The following is a 5,355-nucleotide window of genomic DNA, read 5'->3' as shown; positions in this document are numbered from 1 at the left end:
ACCTTCAGTGGACTTCATTACAATAACATTAATTTCACCATTATTTTTCAAGATTATATCCATAGCTGTTAAGTAAACTATTAACCTATAAATCTCTATGCATGTAAACTGTTACAAAGGAACATTTTAATTTTAGTGTGTTAATATTAGTGCTGTCAATCGATTTAAATATTTTACTATTTAAATCACACAATTGTAATTAATCGTGATTAATAAAACCTAACATTAAAGTTTTCAATATATTTTTTATATAGTAATAATTTCACATTTAATCTCCAAATTAACGTAGACACAACATAAAGACAGTATAGCCTATATTTTAAATATTTGTTTATTGGCATATATTTATGAAGGAAGGCCAGTATCACCGATAAAAGCTATCCTATCAGCTAAAGCTATCTTTTTCTTATTTTTTTTTTTTAACATTTATTAGGTTTTAAATAAAAAAAAATATTTTATTAAAACTTTTAATTTAAGTTAACTTAAAACAATCTTCACATAAACCCATTGTAATAAATGTCACATTACCTGTGCCCTTCAATATATCAGGGCTCAGTTTTTTTTTTTTTGTTTTTTTTTTTTGCCCAGTCAGACCAGTTGAGACTTTTACTTGCTTTGTCAAAATTCACAAAAAAATATTGTTTTCACTGTTTTTGACCCATGTAACCTTGTATACAGTGCTGTAAGATTTTTTGGTCGGTCTAACAGGTAGGAATGTTTATAAAGTAATAACGTTATAAAATACTTCACAGTCTTCACTGCATAAATTATAAGGGTCAATGACAAATAAGAAAAGAAAAAAATTTAAGATAAAAAAATAATGATTTTTAAGCAAAAGAGTTTTAAAATGCATTTTTATGTCAAAAAAATGTATGGCGTTGATTCATATTGGTTTTACATATTCAGAGTCCATAAATTAAACTCCATATTCACTACTCGCGCCTGCTCGCCCCCGCGAGACATATCTAGCATCTGTCACTAAACAAGCGGATATTTGAATGTTCATGAAGTGAATGCTCATTATTTGTTCGTCTGTTGCTTTTAAAGGCATCGTGTAGTCTTTTTTTTCTAGCTGCATTGAATTACAGATAAATGTTGTTATAACGCTGTTATCTGAGCTGATTTGGCGGAGGTAAGTATTTTTTGTACAAAACAACTTGCTAGACTTTTGTTGCTGTGTTAAACAAAAGGTTGGAAAACCTTGCCAGCTATGTGGTAACTAGGCTATAAAAACGATTTACTTAAACTTTGTTTAATTAAAAGGCACCAGAAAACACGAAAATGGCATCTACTCCAGTAAAAATGTTCTGGGGGAGGACCCACCCACATTTTGTTATTGCTTCCGCCGCTCATGGCAGTTAATCAAGAATCAAGTACATATTATAATGTATTTTCTAATAGACCACAAGTGGTAAAGGTGGACAACGCATTATCTATGGCAAGCCGTTTTTACTCTTATTCATTCACAGTAGGCTATATGAATTCTTGATATCAACAATTACATTTTTACTAAACTGCTAATTCTTGATATCAGTAATTTCACTAGTGAAATGTCACCACAGGCTGTCATTCAAATTCAATTGATGATATCAAGAATTAAATTCTCAAGAATCTCAACTATTAGCATATCATTTCTGATGTCAATAATTCAATTGTTGATATCAATATAATTTCAGATATCTAAAATGGCTTTCTTACTAGTAACAATCACATTCATTATATCAGAAATTAACTGTCACTACTCACTAGTGCACTGTAAAAAATAGCAGGCCTCTCCAATTTAAAATTTTCTAGTGACTGCCTGGTCACATTTAAATTTTTCAGTTGGCCAAATTGAATTTCTGTGAATTAATACAATTTAATTCACAGAAATTCAATTTGGCCCACTAAAACATTTAGATGTGACCAGTCACTAGAAAATTTTAAATTGGAGACCTAAAATTTTTACAGTGTGACAATTGAATTGTTGATATCAAAAATGAACATTTTACTAGTAGAAATGTAATTGTTGATATCAAGAATTCAATTTCTGATATCAACAATTGAATTTGAATGGCCTGTGGTGACATTTCACTTGTGAAAGTACAATTACTGATATCAAGAATGAGAGGTTTTACTATAGTTGAAATTGAATTGTTGATATCAAGAATTAGCATTTTAACTAGTGAAAATTGAATTGTTGATATCAACAATTCATATCCTGGGAATGAATAAAAGTAAAAACGGCTTGCCATAATTATCTTCCACCGTTGTTCTCAACACTGGCACCCCTCAGGGGTGTGTACATAGCCCATTTCCAGTTACCACTATTCATTACTTTAAATATGCAGATGATACAGCCATTATTGCACTGCTTAATAAGGACAATGATTCTTGTTTGGACTATCAACGCTCTATAGCATAATTCCATGCATGGTGTGGTGATCATTTCTTATCATCTTAAAAAATTTCATAGACTAAGGAATGATCCATCCTTCCAGTATTATCATTAACGGAGAGATGGTTGGAAGGGTGGAGCATTTCAGATATCCTGGCATTACATTGGATAAAATCAGCACACTAGTGCTGTCAAAATAGACTTACAGTTATCCATAAACTTAAATTTTGTCTGTCTGTCCTAATTTATCAGACTGTATCATTTCATTTATGCGCCGGAAGGCACATCAGATTTTAAATGATCCAGACCATTTGCTTTATCAGTATTTCATCCCCCTTCCTTCTGGTGGCATGTGTAGACTATAGTAGAGCAGCTATAGTAAGAGTTTTGGTTCCTAGATAGCTATATAGCTTACAAGCTTTAAATTAATAAGAAATCAGCCATTGACATGTAAACCTACGCTCTCGCATTGGTTGTGTTTGTGTTGAAACACATTTCCTCTCTGAGGACAAATTAATCATATATCTATATAATCTGCACTTTGCAAAAGTTCACATCCAGACCTACTCAGATGTAGATGTGAAATGTCAATCATTATGCTGTGAAAATTAAGACATTTGTAATGAAGCCCAGTCCTACATATCCATTGAGTAAATTGAGTATCACAGTTAATCATACAATTAGCTGAATGACGCAAAATTGCTGCAAAATTATTTGATTCATCTAAGGAGATCACTGCCTCAACAAATTTGCTGCTTGATCTGGCTGCATATTCTTACCGTATTCCTTACTTTTTAAAATGTTTAGCACTAGCACATGCATTGGAATGATGTGAGAAAGCAGCTAGTCAAACCCCAGTATATGTATCAAATACTCATTTGAAATGTTCTAACCTCTACATAATTTGCATATTACTGAACTTTGAACATTATAATACATTATAATACTCATAGTACGCTATAAGTCATGCACATCACAGCCTCTGCAGCACATTGGGCCTCTAGGAACAAGATTGGGATTGGACACCCCTATAGTAGAAGGTTCAGCTTGTGTTGGATCAGGCTTCCACAGCACATCACTGCTCTCTGCTGGTCGTGCTGGGAACTCCTTTGCTGCTTTCAGATTTTGAATAGCCATAAGGCTGTGTTGGACAAGTTTGCTGTTAAAAACAGCACAAATCATGAAGGCAGCTAAATATTGTGATATGTTAAATAATTATCAATATATCATTTATCAAGGGTTCAGGGTTTGTTCATTAGAACTGCGCTGTAGTTTTTTAAAAGATACGTATAATACATTTATATATATATATATATATATGGGTCAATGACATGACATGTATTTTTTTGTGTCCATTACATTTTGAATTCATTATTTTCCTAAAAAGAATTTTAATAAATACATGTCATATATCAAATTGATCTACAGTATTTCCTTTATAAGAAACCCTTTTAATTATTTGGAAATTCGGAAGTTGTGGTGTTTGAAAGACCAAAAATGTCAGGTGGTGCGTCCGTCCGAGCGTACAAGCAGAAAACAAAATGTAATAAAAAGCTTCATTTTCTCAGTAAAATTCTTAATCAAATAGTTTGGCATGATTATATGTTAAATTCCTTATCAATGAGGGAAAATAGTACCCTGGTCTTACCAGACTCTTGTACATTTCATTTGTACAGAGAGTCTGGCCACTCTCACTTGACAAGCATTTACTTCCTTGAAGGCGGGTACTCTGTTGAAGTTTAAAACTATTGGATCTGCCCAGAGCCGCTCTGGATCTGCCATAACCAATCGCTAACGTTTGGTTGTGACGTATGTAATGCGCCATTCACCTCTGTTTTGTTTCTCACATGAAGTCCTTAAAAATAACTGTGCAGATTCTGCATGCCACCTCAGTGATAAAACCTAAAACTTGTGCATTCGGATTGTGATTTATTCACGGTGGAGGGGAGAGTTTTGTGATCGGGCTGCTCACGTGGTCCGTATATGATTGTATGCTGTAATAAAATGTCATATGCTTGGTATGATAAGAATAAATGCTGCCGTAAATAACGGCTTAATTCAGATGTTTACGTGCTTCTTTTTATTTTTTGAGCGTTGATGAAATATATTGCTCTTGAAAATACTTGCCAGCATTTAACGAAATGCATCCAAATTACAGTGAACCACTAGCCTGGTTAAAACCAGACCATTCTCAGTAGTAACTGAGTTATGGTCTGGCAAAGCTTCATAGACAAATCATTTCCAAAGGGGCGTCACCAACGGGCGTCGCTCAAATGCCTCTGGGCGCAATTGGATAGACCTAAAACCAATCAGAGCGATGAGGGAGATGACGTATGCAGAGCGACGGAGAAACATCTGAGACTCTGGCCGTTTCTCAATATGCGTTCTTGTCTGTACTTGTGTTCTCAAATAGGAAATGTCCCCGGTTTCCATTTCAGAAATCTGGTCACCTTACCTAAACCACATGTTAATGTTTAATATATAATTTTTTTAGATGTAAACGAAAAGAGGCAACGTGTTTTATACTTAGTTTTATTATAAATATATAAGATAATCAATGTAGGCCTAGCTACGCGTTGCCTGAACCACATTCGAGTGGCTTTTATGTTTATTTTTTTTTTAATTTTTTTTATGAAATGAGGCAGTGGTGTTTTATGACATATTTCGTACGTGAACTTCTGACTTGCGTCCGTGACTTGCCAAGTTTGACTCCGGAGAACGAACTCCCGAGGACGGGACTAGTCCGCCTACTCTGCTAATGGACAAGCAGCGTTCTTGACAGTATCACTCAGTATATATTTGTATATGTAGTGCAGGTAATGCATATTATCGTAAATGCATGTTTATAACAAAACGAAATATAAAAAACCCAGCCTCTTTTCGTTTACATTTAAAAAACACACACACACACACACACACACACACACACACACACATAATATAGGCTATGATTATCACTGTAATAAATTAAATATGAC

Source organism: Gobio gobio (genome assembly GCF_949357685.1).
Source record: "Gobio gobio genome assembly, chromosome: 3".
NCBI lineage: Eukaryota > Metazoa > Chordata > Actinopteri > Cypriniformes > Gobionidae > Gobio > Gobio gobio.
This window is presented reverse-complemented; position numbering follows the sequence as displayed.